This window comes from Amia ocellicauda, chromosome 12 (assembly GCF_036373705.1).
Source record: "Amia ocellicauda isolate fAmiCal2 chromosome 12, fAmiCal2.hap1, whole genome shotgun sequence".
In the NCBI taxonomy this organism is placed as follows: Eukaryota; Metazoa; Chordata; class Actinopteri; order Amiiformes; family Amiidae; genus Amia; species Amia ocellicauda.
In genome coordinates, this window is record NC_089861.1 from 27,489,743 (window position 1) to 27,508,482 (window position 18,740).

General features: G+C 49.8%; 2 non-coding genes across 2 annotated transcripts; both read right to left on the reverse strand.

Moving 5' to 3' along the window:
- Window positions 1-9,522: 9,522 nt before the first annotated feature.
- Window positions 9,523-9,591, reverse strand: LOC136765515 (small nucleolar RNA SNORD31). Its single transcript, XR_010821704.1, has one exon. It is a non-coding gene; the product is annotated as a small nucleolar RNA SNORD31 (small nucleolar RNA).
- Window positions 9,592-17,755: 8,164 nt separating this feature from the next.
- Window positions 17,756-17,821, reverse strand: LOC136765495 (small nucleolar RNA SNORD29). The gene has a single exon (XR_010821684.1). It is a non-coding gene; the product is annotated as a small nucleolar RNA SNORD29 (small nucleolar RNA).
- Window positions 17,822-18,740: the final 919 nt, after the last annotated feature.

Consider the following 18,740-nt stretch of genomic DNA (forward strand, 5'->3'; position numbering starts at 1 on the left):
GCAGCTCGTTATGGAGAGGATGGGTCTCGCTCTTGGCCTGAGGAAGTGGGTTAAGATCATCTACAGCGGCCTAAGCAGCAGGGTCCTTGTGAACCGCCACCTGACCGAACCATTTCCGGTCAGGTCGGGGGTCCGGCAGGGTTGTCCCCTGTCGGCCCTGCTGTACGTCCTCTGTCTAGAGCCGTTCATGCAGGCGATCCGCCGGGACGTCCGGGTGACAGGTTTCCATCTCCCGGGTTCCGGCGGAGAGCAACTGAGGCCCTGGCCTACATGGACGACGTGGCCGTGGTTTGCACGGACGCTACGTCCGTGGCCAGGGTCGAGGAACTGCTGGACGGCTTCTGCAGGGCGACAGGGGCCGTTGTCAATAAGGCCAAGAGCGAGGTCTACCTCTCCAGGGCATGGCCTGTCGGCCGGGGCCCGCCGACCGTGTTCCCAGTGAAGCCGTTTATCAAGGTTCTAGGGATCACGATCGACGGGACCAACACGGGCACCCGGAGCTGGGAGGAGGCCATATCTAAGGTCCAAAAGAAGATCCACGGCTGGAGCACAAGGACCTTGAAGATGGCTGGTAAGGTGCTGGTCGTAAAGGCCATCCTCTTCCCGATACTCCTCTACGTAGGAATGATCTTCCCCCCAGACAAGGTCATCGCAAAACTAGTGACCCGAATTATATTTCGGTTTGTCTGGGGGAGCAAAATGGAGAGGCTGAAAAGAATGCAGATGGTGAAGGGTACCCTGGATGGAGGCAGGGGGGTCCCGGACGTTGTGCGGCTGATAAAGGCACAGGGGCTGGCCTATGTGGTCAAGAACATCCAGGCTGCTGGCAAGAAAGTGAGTTTTATGAACCGCTTTTATTTTGCCAGCAGCCTGAGACCATTCGGCCTCTGCGCCATGGATAACACCAGGCCGCACTCGTGGGATCCCCCGCCGTTCTACAGGGCGCTCCGAGCCTTTGTGCTCAAAGTAGGCCTCCATAAAGTCGTGCTGGCCTCCTGGGATTATAAGACCATCTGTAGCCAGATGAGATCTACCCAGGAGACCAGCCGGATAGAAGATTTCCCTCCCGAAACCTGCCGGTTTACCTGGGCTAACGCTACGCATGTTTGCCTCACGAATACGCAGAAAGATGTCTCCTGGATGGCTGTGAGTCGGCGTCTCCCCACCCAAGTGTTCATGCACAGAAGGGGCATAGCTCCTTATGACACCTGCCCCTATAAGGGTTGCCTGGGGAAGGAGACGGAGGCTCACATCTTTACAGATTGCCCCTCCGCCTACAGGGTCTGGCTCCTGTTTTCTCCGTGCCTCCACAGGTTTGCCGTTCCTGCGCGGCGACCGCCCAGCAGATCTTGTACGGTCCTCCCAGGGGACTAACATCTTCCACCCTGAGGTGCTGGTGGCGTGTCGTCTGCGCAGTGAAGCAGGCCCTGTGGGAGGGACGGAACATCTGTCTATTCAATAAGCAGGAGCTGGACCCGATTGTCATCGCGCGGAGGGGCATGGTGCTCGTGAGGGACTATGTCAATCTGGAGGTCCATCAGAGGGGCAAGGAGGAAGCCTATAAGAACTGGCATATACAAGATCTGGGGGAGCTCAGGATCCCATGATGGGACCCACCTCCGGGGACGGTCAGTTCCCCCTGCTGGAGCCCGAGTCCAAGATCTTTTAACCAGTTTATGGATGATTGTTTTTAAAAGGACTTTTAAAATGAATCTTAACTGTTTTTAAAGATTTAGTTGTTTTTAAATCACTAATTGTTTAAGGGTTTTTTGGTTTAGTTTTGTTATATTTTTTGTCAAATACATTGTCCGTTTTGGATTCAATTTTAAATGCATTGGACCTTTTTTGTTTTTTATTTTTACCTTTTTAATTGTTCCTTTATATTGTCCAGTGCATTTTCAGTTATTTTCAATGTATTTGACTTTTATTGGTAGCAGTTTTGCTTTAATCACGTTTGTTTTGTTGTTTTGTGCACTAGTTTATTTGAAATTAAGTATTTTATTTTCGTTAAATCACAAAGATTTTAAAAATTTTAATTGATCTTAAGAATTGTATTTTAAAAAAGTATTAAAAATTTGAATTGTTTTTATTTGTTAAATGTAAAATACTTTAAAACAATAAAACCGTATTTCTTTTGATCCCATTAATAAGTGTCCACATAGTACAAGAATACAGATTACCGTTACAAGACTGACGTGCGTTGCTGCAAAAATATAGTCTTTTTTGCATTTGTCTTTGAAAGCGATCCGGAGTGGAGTGTTTTGGTTCTTTTGCATGTTCTTGTGTTTTCTCACAGTTAGGTGTTGTGGGTGCTGTGCTGGAGGCGGAGTGAGGAGTGTTTCGTGTGGGTTAAGGCCCTCCGGGGCCCATGGGTTCTTCTTTGTTACTTCTTCTGTAGTGTTTTTTCTTGTTGTAAGGTTTTGTGTTGGGAGTACTTTCCGTCATGTCGGCCACTAGGGTCGGCATGCGTAGGTACTTCTGTGTGCGTTTCTCCTCTGTTAAACATGGGGGTGGGGGGTGCGAGTTGTCAAGGCTTGACTTTTCAAGGAAAGTCCTGCAGCAAGCCTTGCAATTCAAGCCCACAGATATTAATTGTTTAGTGGTGTTGCCAAGAGGGGAGGGTTTTGATGTGAGTTTTCGTTCAGCACAACTTTTGAGTGAGTTTTGGAGTGGGGAATTGTAAGGATGTTGGACTGTTGCGAATGTTTAGTTTGGAGCGTTTGTCTGATGCGTCTGTGAAAACTGTGATTGTTCGAATGTTTAATGAGTGCGTGACGTCGGAAGATAGAGGTATGGCTGCGACGGTTTTGTATGGTGAAAGGGAAGTCGCAGAAGGTGGTGGACGTGGATGGTATTTGGAACTGTGCGTGGAGGGTGTTGATCCAGCAAAGGCCGGACCCGGCAGAATTTGGTGGACTGAAGGCGATCCCCTCCCAAATTCTGCTGGGGATGAATAGGGGCCTTGTGTTTTACCAGGGTGAGCCAAAGCTGTGCAGGAAGTGTGGGGAGCACGGACATTTGGCTGATGCCTGCGAGAAGCTGGGGTGTGGCAAGTGCAGGGAGGTTGGCCATGGCTATGCTGACTGCACTAACGAACGGGCGTGCAATCTGTGTGGAGAGACCGGGCATTTGTTTTGCGATGTCTTTCTCAAATAAAATGAAGGTATGTCGACTAGTAGAGGCAGCTAGAGATGTGGTGGTGGAGCAGGAGCCCACAGTGGAATCCGAACTCCAAGAACCCGACAAACAAAATGGTGGCCCAACTGCCGGCTCTGAACCCTCTAACGAGGGGGAGGAGCTGGTTAGTTTGAATCTCCCACCCAGTATCCCGGTTGGTGCGGAGATTGAGGTGGCGACCAGTAGAGCGGACGGTGGGGGTGGCCAGCTCATTGGTTCGATTTCGGATAGTGACTCTCCCTCTTCCAGTTCGGATGAGGGGGAGGCTTTCGATCTCTCTCTCCCACCGGCCCTCAGTGGAACGGTGGTGGCTGACTCTGGTGAAGCCGGTGGGTCTGGGACGGCAATGAAGAGAGGACAGGACATTTTGTCTGATTCAGATTCTGAGCCCTTGATTGATAGGAAAAGACCCGCTGGTCCGGGAAAGATCCCCGCACCACTAGAGGTGGACTCTGTCTCGGGATCCGATGATTCAAAGGTATTCCCCTCCTCATCTCCGAATTTGAGGACATTTGTAGACCCTGGTGCAGCCACAAAGATGAGTCTCCCAAGACGGTCAACACGACAGAAGAAAGACCACTCCAAAGGTCTTGGCTTTTTTTGGTTACAATGTTTTTATTTCTCATTCTCATGGCGTTGAGTGTGGTGACTATCAATGTGCATAGTGTGAAGTCACCGGTGAGAGCACAGTCAGTCTTGACCTATCTTGCAGGGGTTCAAGCAGACGTGATTTTCCTACAGGAATGTGGGATCCCTTTTCGCTCCAGACATACCAAGCTGGAGGAGCTGTGGCCTCACGGTCCATCCCTGTGGAGTGGCTCTGATGAGAATCGGTCTGACGTAGTGGCCGTTCTCATTAAGAACAAGCATGTGTTGGTGAAGGGGTCCTCGGTGGTACGAGTGGGTAGAGCTCTGCATTGATTTTATGTTCGCTCGTGGGTTTTCCTGCACTGCAGTTTCTCTGACTCCGGTTTTCTTTTCCGACCACCAGCTGTTCTCCTGCACACTGGACCTTTCCTCAAATTTTTCGGTGGGGCGTGGGATATGGAAGTTGAACTCTTCCCTAATGGATGACAAGGTTGTAGTGGAAAAATACAGGGACAGATATAGGGAGTGGCAGACCTTATATGACTTCTTTGACACCAGAGCACAGTGGTGGGAGATGGTGAAGGGTAGGACCAAGACTTTCTTTTTAGAGGCAGGGAGAAAGAAGAGGGAAAGAGACAGAAGGGTCGTTAGGGGGCTTCAGAGGCGCCTCAATAGGTCTTTTCGATTGAGGGAGGGGGGTTTTGATTTTATGACAGAGATTAGAGAGGAGATGAGCACTGTTTTTAATGAACCTAGTTGGGGGATTATTTTTAAGAGTAGGGTGAGGGAGATAGAAGAGGGGGAGAAGTGCTCACGGTTTTTCTTTAAGATGATTTTAGGTAGCGGGGGACTGATGACCGGGCTGACGAGAAGGGACGGCTCTGCGGCCTCCACCACCCCTGAGATGTTGGCGGTCGCAGAGGAGTTTTATACTGACCTGTTTGGCACCAAGGACGTTTTAGCAGCCAGCATGACCGAAATTTTAGGGGTTTTAGAGTCGAGTGTAGGGGATGTGTCAGTTTTAACGAAGGAATTGACGGTCAGTCTCCGGACCTTCAAGACAGGTAAGGCTCCAGGAGTGGACGGAGTTTGATCAGACCTTTTGGGACGTTTTAGCTTCGGACTTCCTGACCGTTTTTAAAGAATTTGAGGTTTTAGACCGGTTACCAGATAGTTTTAGATTAGGGATAGTCAGGCTTTTATATAAGAAACATGATCGGTCGGACCTGAAAAATTGGCGACCGATCACCCTTTTAAATCAGGATTTTAAACTTTTTAGTAAACTGCTGACCCTGAGGATGAGGACGGTTTTAGAGGACGTGATCCGCCCAGATCAAACCTGTGGAGTGCCGGGGCAGAGAATCACAGACAGCCTGTTGCTGGTCAGAGACACCATCTGTTTTGCGAGAGACAGAGGAATCTGTCTAGCAGTGTTAAATTTAAACTTTGAGAAAGCTTATGATTGGGTCTCGCACCAGTACATGTTTGCTGTACTGAGAAAGATGGGCTTTCCTGACAGGTTCCTAGCCTTGGTGGGTCTGCTCTACCGGGATATTGAGAGCAGGATAATCATTAATGGGTTTCTGTCCAAAGCAGTACAAGTCAACTGCGGTGTCCGTCAAGGCTGTCCGTTATCATCTCTTCTGTTCATCTGCAGCATCGAGCCCCTGGCGCAGTGTTTGAGAAGGGACAAAGTGATCAGTGGGTTGGGTATTCCGGGGAGTGGAGGACAGGATGTATAAACGTTTTATGTACCGACCTTTTATCTATCCACAGGACTCTTGACGCGACCGACAGGTTCAGCTTGGCCTCAGGGGCCAAGCTGAACAAGGACAAGTGTGACTTGTTGTTTGGGACGTGGACGAGGACAGAGACGGCAGGATTGACTAGGACTGTCCGGACTGATGCAATGAAGATCCTCGGGGTGCAGTTTGATGCACAGGGCAGGGGTGGTTGGACCTGGGAGGGGGTGGTGAACAAAGTAAAGACCAAAGTGGGCTTTTGGAGATTACGCAAGCTGACGATAGAGGGCAAGGTTTTAATTGTAAAAGCCATTACTTTACCCATTTTATTGCACTATTCTATGGTTTTTATGCCTCCCAGGTCTGTTTTAACAGTTTTAAACCGTTTGGTCTTTTATTTTCTATGGGGGTCTAAGTGGGAGAGATTGCGGAGGGAGGTTGTGTGTCGAGGAGTTTTTAATGGGGGGAAAGGCCTACCAGATATTTACCGGTTTTTAATGATAAAGTATGTGTCTGTGCACCTGTCCTTGTGTGTCTCGTCGGTATCCAAAGCCTCCTTTTTCGCACGGTACTTTCTGGGGTCTTATCTTCGACACTTGAAACTCATCCCTGTCCCGTTGTCTGTCCCTGTGTCTTTTAATTTGCCGTGTTTTTATTTGATCCTAAAGAATATTATTAAAAAAAGGTGATATGGAGTCATGCACTGTGGACATTTTAACTGACCACAGGAAATTGTCTCTTTTTGTGCAGGGAAAGAACAAATGTGTCCAATAAGAGGGCTCACAATAGGCGAGACCCGTGTGATGTGGAGGAACGTGACCCATCCTGCCCAGCTGAACAGACACAAGGACTTCAGTTGGTTGGTGGCCCATGGGATCCTGCCGGTCAGAGCCGTGATGCACTCCTGGAAGCTGTGCAAGACCCCTAGATGTCCTTTTCAGGGCTGTGGGGCAGACGAATCCATCCTCCATCTGCTCTGGGAGTGCGCCACTGCCAGGGCTTTCTGGAGAGAAACCACGCCAATCATGCAGTGGTTTCTGCTAGGCAGAATTTTGTAAGGATTTTAAACTCGTGGACTGTTTTAAGTTTATTAACCACAGGAGGTCGGTTTCGTATGGCACAAGGGGGATTGGTCACAGGCCCCAAGATTTGACAAGATTTCAGTGGAGCAGTATAGGGACAGATATAGGGAATGGCAGACCTTTTACGATTTCGAGGAGGATGGCTAGGGGGCTTCAGAGGCGCCTGAATAGGTATTGTTGCGGGAGGAAGGGTTTGATTTTATGGCCAAGATTAGAGAGGTGAGAGAGGAGTTGAGCACGATCTTTGAAGCACATAGTTGGGGGGGATATTTTTAGGAGTAGGGTGGGGAGGTAGAGGAGGGGGAGAAGTGCTCAAGGTATTTTATTTTTTAAAGAAGATTTTAAGTAGCAGGGGACTAATGACTGGTCTGACGGAAAGGACAGATCTGTGGCCTCTACCACTCCAGAGATGTTGGGGGTCGCAGAGGAGTTTTATCGGGACCAAGGACGTTTTAGTAGCCAGCATGACTGATGTTTTAGGGTTTTTAGAATCGAGTGTAGGGGACGCGTCGTTTTTTAACTGCTGATTTGACCTTGGACTAACTGACTGACAGCCTCCGCACCTTCAACACTGGCAAGGCTCCAGGAGTAGACAGCCTTCCGATGGGATGTTTTAGCTTCGGACTTGCTGACTTAAGGAATTTGAGGTTTTTGACAGGTTGCCAGATAGTCATTGTCAAGCTTTTGTATACAACTTTTTACCAAACTATTAACCCGGAGGATGAGGACAGTTTTAGAGGATGTGATGCAACCGGATCAAACCTGTGGAGTGCCGGGGCGGAGGATCACTGACAGCCCGTTGCTGGTCAGAGATGCCATCTGTTTTGCGATAGACAGAGGAATTAGTGTTAAATTTAGATTTTGAAAAGGCTTACGATCGGGTCTCGCACCAGTACATGTTAGCTGTACTGCGAAAGATGGGCTTTCCTAACAGGTTCCTAGCCTGGGTGGGAATGCTCTACCGGGATATTGACAGCAGGATAAATCATTAACGGGTTTCTGTCCAAAGCAGTGCCAGTCAACTGCGGTGTCCGTCAAGGCTGCCCGTTATCCTCTCTCCCGTTTATCGGCAGCATCGAGCCCCTGCCACAGAGTTTGAGAAGGGACACAGTGATCAGTGGGTTGGGTATTCCGGGGAGTGGAGGACAGGATGTGAAATGTGTTTTACATATGGACGACGTGAATGTTTTATGTACTGACCTTTTATCAAGCAACCGTCAGGTCCAGCCTGGCCTCGGGGGCCAAGCTGAACAAGGACAAGCCTGACCTGATGTTGTTTGGGATGTGGACAAGCACAGAGACCGCAGGGTTGACTATGACCGTCCAGACTGACGCGATGACAATCCTCGGGGGTTCAGTTTGATGCACAGGGGAGGGGTGCTCAGACCTGGGAGGGGGTGGTGGTGAACAAGGTGAAGAGAAAGGTGGATTTTTGGGGGATTACGATGATTGACAATGGAGGGGAAGGTTTGTTAAAGCCATGATTTTACCCATTTTATTACACATTTCCCCAGTTTGTCTGCCTCCCAGGTCGGTTTTAATTGCTTTAAACTGTCAGGTCTTTCATTTTCTGTGGGGGTCAAAGTGGGAGAGATTACAAAAGGAGTTGGTGTGTAGAGGGTCAAAAGAGTTTTATTTTTTTTTGGCACGGTACATTCCAGGGTTTCATCTTCAGCACTTGAAGCTCGTCTCTGTCCCGTTGTCCTTTGACCTTCTATGCTTTTATCTGATTGTAAAGCTTTTTTTTAAAAGGAACAAGAGATGGAGTCCTGCACTGTGGACATTTTAACTGACCATAGGAAAGGTTTTATTTTTGTGCAGGGGAGAGTGCAATTGTGTCCAATAAGAGGGCTTACGGTAGGAGATACCCGGGCGTTGTGGAGAAACGCGACCCATCCTGCCCTGCTGAACAGACCTCGGCTAATTCGTGGCCCATGGGATCCTGCCGGTCAGAACCGTAATGCACTCCCGGAATTTGTACAAGACCCCTAGATGCCCTTTTCAGGGCTGTAAAGCATCCAAATCCATCTGCTCTGGGAGTGCGCTGCTGCCAGGGCTTACTGGACAGCACCAATCACGCAGCCGTTCCTGCTAGGTGGAGTGCTGGACGCACGACTGGTGCTGTACGGGGCGAGCCACTTCCGCTACCCGAGTCAAGACTATGCGTGGCTCTGGATTGTCCTCAACTGCCTCAGGGAGGCTCTGTGGACCGCAAGGAATGTACCGATTCACAAATCAAAGACTTTCCCAACACAGTTGGTGATCGAGATGGCCACATCCTCCACGAGTGCGTATGTGCAAAGAGACGTCCGGAGGAATGGACAGGAACACACGCAGAGGTCACAGCAGTTATCCGGCTGGCCGGGCAGGGTCTCAAGGTTCATCGGCGTCGGCTTTCGTTTTAGAGACAGGGAGAAGAAAGAGGGACCGAGAAAGGAGGGTCATTAGAGGGATTCAGAGGCACCTACAGTGGTATTTTGTGTTACGGGCACATAGGGAGGTGAAGCTAAGCGCGCTGGTGTGTCCTGGGCTTAAGACTTGTGCGGGTTTCATCACGGGGACCGAGACGAGAGTGGGCTGTAACAAGCAAACCGGAGCAGCAGAAGTCAGGACCTCATCTGTGAGTTGAGCTGTGGGCTGAAGAGGACGCATTCCCCGGGGCCCAAGCGTCAACTGGCAGCGATGACAGACCTGCGGCAAAGGAGGAAGTCATCACAACCATGTCTAAAGTGGATTTGGACATTTTGGTTTTACTTAAAATTACAATGTTCCGTCCCCTTCCTGGGGTGGCATCTGTAAAAAAAAAAAAAAATGTAAGCTTTGGCAACACTGGAGCGGCTTGGCGTCTGTGGGGTTAGAGTAGTACCAGTCAGTCACCAGACTGATCACTGACTTCGGGAAGACAGTGGGGGAGAAACATTAACATAGAGAGACTGTGGTCAGAGTACCTAACAGTCATTGACATCAGACTGGGGCGGTAAAACAGGATCATCCCTCCACAAGACTATTTGGAAGAGCATTTATACAAAATAAGCCAGAGTAAGACCAGGACTAACCACTCCAAACGAACAGTTTCAGCCACATCCTCACCAGCTCAGCCAGAGGGTCCAGGTGAGAGCAGCTGCAGGGTCCTGCCAGGGCAAAGGGAACAGAACAGAATAGCAGGTCTCTGATCAGTCCCCCAGAAACAGCCCACCTCCTACCACCCCCCACACCCACAGGGTCTGTGAGGCAGAGGGTCAGAGAGGGGGGCAATTCTAGGATTTGACCCTCAGCAGGGCTCAGCCCCCAATGAGAATGTGAGATGTAACATTCCCCAACACAAAAACACCACAATTTTTTCATATCACTTGTCTGGATTACCTGCTAACTTTCTCACCTGGTGCTTGCTCTCGCTCTCCCCATCTGTGGCCTCTCCATCCCCCTCTCTCTCTCCCACTTCACCAGTGGTCACTCCCTCCTCCTCCTCCCTCGCTTTGTACAAACAATCCCAAGCAAACAGACCATTTACTAGAAAATAAATGGTGCAAATAAAAAAGTGCAAGGTCTGCGGCGGGGAACATCAGACCAGGGCCTGCAAGCAGGAGAGGGCCTGCAACCTGTGCGGTGGGGGAGGGCACCTCTTTAGGAATTGTCCCTCCTCCTATGCAAATAGGGCGCGGGCCCTCGGGGGTGGTGGAGAGAGAGAACATCAAGCGGAGGCTCCTCCAAAGGTGATACCCCAAGATGGGGGTAGAGAGGAAACAATCCTCAGGAGCCTCATAGGCTCCCTCTCTGACTCTGGGTCAGAAGTGGAGGCAGAGGGAGAGTGGACAGTGGTAGCGGGGAAGAGAAGGAGGGCTGAGAAGAGGAGCATGGGTACGGGGGGTATGATGAAAAAAAGGATTCATTCTGCAGATTCTCCCCCCCCTGCCGGCTCCTCCCCCGCTCCAGAGTCCCCTCCCTCTAATTTCTATACGCCCCACTCTGACTCCGGAGAGGAGAGTGGTGGGCCTTCTCCACTGCCCCGAGTGGGCAGCCTGGTAGATGAGAGGCCCCCTAGAAATAACATTCCTCCTGCCCCACAACTGAGACTCTCCCAGGGGAGGGGTCAGGTATGCCCTCCCGGCAGTAGTGGGAGAGCCGCAGGTCCTCAGGAGACGAGAGTCGGCGCCAGTGTCCTTTCCCAGAAAGACATCAGGGACGTGATGGCAAGGTCACTGGCGCTGGGGGAGGAGGCCTGCGGCGGCAGACAGCCGGGAAGGGAGAGACCACCCCCTCCCCCACCATTAGTTAAAAGAACAACTAGCGGGGTCTACACAGTTTTCTCCCCAGTTGTACATAAAGCCTCTGCCCTGCCATCTGTTCGTCGGGCCTCGGCCTCAAAGGAACCAGGGAGAACCTCCAGCACCACGGGCTCTGAGCCCATTGGAGTTTTGCCCGCCTTACCGGGTGGCGGGAGCCGAGCCCCCCCCATAGTCTTCCTAGAGGATCAAGCGGTGAGGCAAATGATTGAAATGATGGGTGCTAGCGCTAAGCTAGGTGAGGGAGAAGAGAGGAGTGGGGAAGAGAAAGGTTTCTTTACATGATTGTTACGGAGCGGGTAATTGCCCTCACAGCCATTATGGCATTAACCATTATTTCAATTAATGTGAGGAGCATTGCTGAGGTGAAAAAGAGGACCGATGTTTTAAACTCTCTGGCTGGAATGAAGGCAGACATTATTTGTTTACAGGAGTGCGGCATCCCGTTCCAAAAAGAATATAAAGATCTCCGGGACACTTGGACCCTAGGAGAATCCTTCTGGTCGGGGTCCAATGTGTCCCGAGCGGACGGGATTGCCGTACTCCTGAAAAACCCCTTCTTAACTGTGAAAACATTTAAGGTAATAGAGGCGGGCAGACTGGCCAGCCTCGATTTTAAATACAAGGGGGCTGTATTGAGGCTGGTCAATGTCTATGCCCCCACCAGCCAGAGAGAGAGAGTCCTCTTTCTCCCTCAGCTACGCCCGCTCCTGATCGGCACCTTGCCAGTTATCATTTCAGGTGATTTCAACTGTGCTCTGAGGGATGTAGACCGGAGTAAGCCCCGCAACGATAGATCCAGCAGGGACCTCGCTGCGTTCGTGGAGGACTTTGAACTCTGCGACGCAGGTCGGGACCTGGTCCCCTTGTTCACCTGGGTGAGTTCTTCTGGCTCCTCCTTCTCCAGGATAGATCTCGTCCTCCTCAGCAAGCCACTGGAGAGGACCGCCATGTCTTCGGAGGCGGTCTTCTTTTCAGACCACAGGCTCCTGACGACAGAGGTGCTCATTCCGAGCACACGGGAGTCGGGGCCTGGGGTCTGGAAGCTCAACACCTCTCTGCTCGATGACCCTCGTGTGATTAAGACCTTTAGCAGACGCCTCGAGGAGTGGAGGACCCTGAAGGACCTTTTTGATTCTCCCATAGAGTGGTGGGAGATGATGAAGAAAAGAACCAAGGGCTACTTCATTCAGCTGGGGAAACGGAAAGTCTTTTACAGCTCAGAGGCTTCGACCTAGCTGAGGAGGTGGCCCGGGTCAAACTGAGTCTCTCCGCCCTCTATCGGGAGGAGCAAGAAAAGATCAAGGTCCTTTCCAGGGTCCGCATCATGGAGGACGATGAGAAATGCAGCCGCTTCTTCTTCAAGAAAACGAAGGAGAGGCGGCCTGCAATGTCCTCCATGATCGACTCCTCGGGGCAAGAGGTGGAGGGCAGAGAGGCTGTTGAGACAGTGGTGCGGGATTTCTACAGGGAGTTGTACGACCAGAAGGTGGTGGATCAAAATCTGATCCATCACTTTCTGTCCCTGTTGGAGTCCCGCAATGAGGGGGACGAGGAGGAGGAGGAGGATCCAGAGATCACCACCACTGAACTCTCCCAGGTGATAAAGAGTCTTAACTCTGGAAGGACACCGGGTCCCGATGGGATCCCTGCTGAGTTCTATAAGATCTTTTGGGAGGTGCTTAAGGAAGATCTGGGCCAGGTCCTGGGGTCGATGTACAGAGAGGGCAGATTGGCCCCTTCGATGAAGAAGAGTATCCTCTCCCTTCTTCACAAGAAGGGAGACACGAAAGATCTGAGGAACTGGCGGCCAGTCAGCCTCCTGTGCACCGACTACAAGATACTGGCCAAAGCACTGACGCTCCGGCTGCAGCGGCCACTCCCTCAAGTCGTGGGTCCCGACCAGGTCTGTGGTGCCCGGGGGAGATCGGCGGCCGACAACGCCATGCTGCTCAGGGATGTCGTGGCCTACTCGAACGAGAGAGGGCTTCCCCTGGTCCTAATCAGCTTGGACCAGGAGAAAGCCTTCGACAGAGTGGGCCACGAATACCTGCAGCTCGTCATGGAGAGGATGGGTCTCGCTCTTGGCCTGAGGAAGTGGGTCAAGATCATCTACAGCGGCCTAAGCAGCAGGGTCCTTGTGAACCGCCACCTGACCGAACCATTTCCGGTCAGGTCGGGGGTCCGGCAGGGTTGTCCCCTGTCGGCCCTGCTGTACGTCCTCTGCTTGGAGCCGTTCATGCAGGCGATCCGCCGGGACGTCCGGGTGACAGGTTTCCATCTCCCGGGTTCCGGCGGAGAGCAACTGAAGGCCCTGGCCTATATGGACGACGTGGCCGTGGTCTGCACGGACGCTCCGTCCGTGGCCAGGGTCGAGGAACTGCTGGACGGCTTCTGCAGGGCGACGGGGGCCGCTGTGAACAAGGCCAAGAGCGAGGTCTACCTCTCCAGGGCATGGCCTGTCGGCCGGGGCCCGCCGACCGTGTTCCCTGTGAAGCCGTTTATTAAGGTTCTGGGGATCACGATCGACGGGACCAACACGGGCACCCGGAGCTGGGAGGAGGCCATAGCAAAGGTCCAAAAGAAGATCCACGGCTGGAGCACAAGGACCTTGACGATGGCTGGTAAGGTGCTGGTCGTAAAGGCCATCTTCTTCCCGATACTCCTCTACGTAGGAATGATCTTCCCCCCAGACAAGGGTATCGCAAAACTAGTGACCCGAATTATATTTCGGTTTGTCTGGGGGAGCAAAATGGAGAGGCTGAAAAGAGTGCAGATGGTGAAGGGTACCCTGGATGGAGGTAGGGGGGTCCCGGACGTTGTGCGGCTGATAAAGGCGCAGGGGCTGGCCTATGTGGTCAAGAACATCCAGGCTGCTGGCAAGAAAGTGAGTTTCATGAACCGCTTTTATTTTGCCAGCAGCCTGAGACCATTCGGCCTCTGCGCCATGGATAACACCAGGCCGCACTCGTGGGATCCCCCGCCGTTCTACAGGGCGCTCCGAGCCTTTGCGCTCGAAGTAGGCCTCCATAAAGTCGTGCTGGCCTCCTGGGATTACAAGACCATCTGTAGTCAGATGAGATCTGCCCAGGAGACCAGCCGGATAGAAGATTTCCCTCCCGAAACCTGCCGGTTTATCTGGGCTAACGCTACGCACGTTTGCCTCACGAATACGCAGAAAGATGTCTCCTGGATGGCTGTGAGTCGGTGTCTCCCCACCCGAGTGTTCATGCACAGAAGGGGCATAGCTCCTTATGACACCTGCCCCTATAAGGGTTGCTTGGGGAAGGAGACGGAGGCTCACATCTTTAGTGAGTGCCCCTCCGCCCACAGGGTCTGGCTCCTGTTTTCTCCATTCCTCCGCAGGTTCGCCGTTCCTGCGCGGGCGACCGCCCAGCAGATCCTATACGGTCCAGCCAAGGGAATCTCTACATCTACCTTGAGGTGCTGGTGGCGTGTCGTCTGCGCAGTGAAACAGGCACTGTGGGAGGGACGGAACATCTGTTTGTTCAATAAGCAGGAGCTGGACCCGATCGTCATCGCGCGGAGGGGCATGGTGTTTGTAAAAGACTACGTCAATCTGGAGGTCCATCAGAGGGGCAAGGAGGAAGCCTATAAGAACTGGCGCATACAAGATCTGGGGGAGCTCAGGATCCCATGATGGGACCCACCTCCGGGGACGGTCAGTTCCCCCTGCTGGAGCCCGAGTCCAAGATCTTTTAAAGATTTTATGAATGATTGTTTTTAAAAGAAGATTTTAAATAACGAATCTTAATTGTTTTTAAAGATTTAGTTGTTTTTAAATCACATTGTTTAGGGCTTTTTAGGTATAGTTTTGTTATATTTTGTTGTCAAATACATTGACCGTTTTGGGTTTAATTTAAAATGCATTAGACTTTTTTTGTTTGTTTTTTGTTTTTTCCTTTTTAATTGTTTCTTTATTTTGTCTAATGCATTTTCAGTTATTTTCAATGTATTTGACTTTTTTGTTGGTGTGCAATTTTTGCTTTTATCACGTTTTGTTTATTTGATTTGAGCACGTTTATTTTAAAGTTAATTGTTTTAGTTTTGTTAAAAATCACAAAGATTTTAAAATTTTTAAGTGATTTTAAGGATTGGTATTTTAACGATTTTAATCATAAGTATTAAATATTGAATTGTTTTTATTCATGCAATGTAAAATACTTAACCCAATAAACAGTATTTACTAGAAAATAAGTATTTTAAATGTGAAGGGGACTGAAAGACCTGAGGTCAAATTTAAATACAATAAATGACATATCAGCTCTGCATAAATATTCAAGTGGAATATATGTCACACACACATTTATTTGAATGGAATATTTAAATGTTGTATAGTTCTCTCTCTCTCTCTCTCTCTCCCCCTGCACACCCACTTTTCTGGTTCCACGTGCAAAACGCATTGAACCACTCTCTCACAGTCCTTTGCATATCCCAGTATGGTATGCGGAGGAAGCGGTGACATGATGATGCTTGGCCCTGATGCTTGGTAACTCCACCCTCCAAAGGAGGAAGAGGAAGTAAAGAAGCAAGGGCTGAGCCAATCCACATGCACATCCGAGACACTGCCCTCTGCTGATTGGACATTATGCACCTTTTGTTTAGAACGGTTTAAAAATGCAAACCCGGAAGATACCTGTAAGAAAAGCCGTTTGAACCCGAGACCGCCTCGTGTTCGCTCTGTTCTTCCGGGCCGGCCTGATTAAAAGACTTCTTTTCCATTTGCAACAACTCCTGCGCTGCCGTTTTCATCAATTTAAGAGGGTTTCGTCAGGGACCCATGACTGGAATGATACTACCTTTTCTCAATAGAGCAATACACTTACCAAGGGTATAAAGTTTCTTTGTAAAAGGGTGCAACGATTTTTGCACCTCCAACAACGAGTTGTAAAGATAGCATCCCTATAATACAAGTACAGTTGTATCATAACTGGAATGATACTAGCTTGTTTCAACACCCCTTGATGCATTCCAATCTACTGAATAACTTGGATAGTTACTTGTGAGCCTAGCCTTGAAAGAGGACTCGGATCTATTTCTGGTCCACTTCATATGTGATGTGGTCTCAGTCCACTTACCATTCACACGATTGTTCTTTGGGAACACAGACCACCAGTTAATACAAATTAATAGCTATGTATATAATAAGTAATAATGGTATTTTGGTCATTAACAATATAAAATTATATGCTTTGCATTTTGCACTATTATAATTTATGGTTTATGTATGCTAATTTCATATAATTTCAATAAGGAATTAAATGGATTTAACAAAATATACTGTTTTCACACTTGGTCCTTTTTAGCCATATGAACTATATTACTCACTACCTTAGACATGGAACGAGGAACAGGACTGGAAATTAAGGTCGCCTGATCGCCCCTGGCGAGTATTTTGAAGGCAGGGTGAGTTGCAATAAAGGAATTGTTGCCACCTGGCAAGCAGCATGTAGTCAATTAAAAACAAATACAAACCTTCCCCCCGTGATTTATCGCAATGCAGCGAGTTTTGCTAGACTGTTGCGCCTTAAGCATTTTATTTCATGCTGAACTCCACCTTAAGGCTTTCCTCATCTGTCCTCGCACCGCATTTGATGGCTGATCTGTGTATAATAACAACCACACACCAAAAGTTCTGGTGCTGATAATTATTTATGCATCAATCGATATGTGAATACTTTTTGACTGAAGAGCTCACCTAGTCTTTGTAGATAATTGCATTCCCAGCTTGTGAACGGAGGTTACATTAACGTTATTTAAATCGTAAAAGATTAATATTTCCCCACCCCCCCCACCCGAGCCTCTCTATTCACAATAACACATGCAAATGTATTCTCGAACATTAGAGAATACCCATCTAGATCACAGCTCACCTGTGCGACTTTCACATTCACAGTCCCCAAGCCATCTGTCTGCACTGCACGCAATTCCCCTCTGTGTGGTTCAACCAATCGCAAAACGATCAGCAACCACGACGCTGCTGAGTGGATGATAGGAGAGTTTGCCAATTGTTTACACCCACCGCTGCTGTCAGTCAATCACGCCCTCACGCTTTGGAGGAGAAATCACAAAATACAAGGGGCTTAAATGGATTTCAGAAAATAATCACTTAACATTTTCAGGGGGGCTGAGATGGTCTAGAATCGCCAATGGTCAGAAAGTGCCAGTCATGAGTAGATCAGACTGGGGCGGTAAGAAAAAAAGAAGGATCCTCACTCCCAGGACACACAGACCCACCCAGACTTGGGCTGCTCCACCCCAGCACCCTCCCCCCACCGCCTCAGAGGATGCTGCAGGTGAGGGTTAGGAAGCGTCTAAGATAGTACGTGCTATTGGGGCCACAGCAGCTCCAGGACAGTCAGCATTGGGCTCAGCCTACCCGAGAAGAGGGGAAGAGAATATCAAGTTAAAATTCAGAGTGAACTCTCCAGGCCACCGTGTCCCCTCTGGCAGGATTATTTTATCCAAGTGGCAAACCAGATATCCCAGTATAAACACATAATGACCCTGGGCTCTGCACTGTCAGTTATTTTCTCGCTCAGCACGAGTTCTAAGACGAACGAGATTCCAATAGAAAATCATCATGTGTGCAGAGCCCCCCCACCCACTGCCCAGTCTCTACAGAGAGACTAACAATTTCAGGCTCCAGCACGATTACCTGCCCCACAGACCACAATACAATCCACCCCCACACAAGACCCATGCACTCTCTCAGGGACTAGCTGGTGAGTTTACCATCACAAAGCCGCCCTCCTGCAGTACCATGCCAGTCCACCAGAGCACTAGGCAAGAGAGGGAGAGGTACCCTTACCCTGCTGCTGTATAGGGTGGGGTTGGACTAAAGCACCCCCTCACTGGTATTTAGTCTCAAAAGTTCAAGCCTTTTCACAGCAATTCACAATGAGCTAGATAGCTTCATCACTGGACTGTGCACCCCCCACCTCCCCCCAGAAATACTGCCATCAACTGTACAAGATGGCACCAACCAGCCTACCCCCATTAAGTGTTGAATGCATCTGAAGAAACCCACCTCATGCACGGGGCAGCTACAGCAGCAGACCGGGCAGTGCTGGACCTGAGAACATCAACAGGGCTACATTAGTTACAAGCACTTCCATAGACCCTAAAAATAAAAGCCAAAACCAGTCATCTCTGCCCCCAACCATGTCTCCACAGTCTGATCAGCACTTTGGGGACTTCAGTTGCAATGAGACAAATCTGCCATCCACAAGAGTAATTGGCCGACACCCAGATCATCCTTTCAAACTGGACATGGAGCAGAAACACACCCCATCCTTCAAACAGAAACCCCAACCCAGAGGCTCTATGGGGCGGTTCCTCCCAGGAGAATGCCCATGTAAAAGGCAAGTCCAGTTTAGCTCTGAACACCATTTCCACAGCACCATTCCCAGGATGACATCTGCCCCAATACAGCTACAATCACAACTCCCCCCCCAGCACTGGAGTGTCAGATGCCATCGTTTCAGATTAAATGTATGCATCAGAGATCAGGCATATGCTTGTCTTTGGTATAAATTCATCGTCAACGCTTCACACTCCACCTGTGGTACCGGCCCGTCTGCTCAGAATCTGGCAAAGGAGTTTCTTAAAGAGCAGATTTGACAAGAGAGAGTTCAGTGTTCATCAGCACAGCACTGCAGGGACCTTTTGCAAACGGGATTAAATAATGATTCATTTTCTAATGGGAAAGAATTTGTTCTTGGGGAGGTTTGGTAGAATAGTGAATTTGGCAGGTTAACGAGTGGTGGATAAACAAGAGTGAACCTGTAGATATTAAACAGCAGCAGCTTCAGACTGCTCAGTACATTATCCTCGGCTAGCTGCAA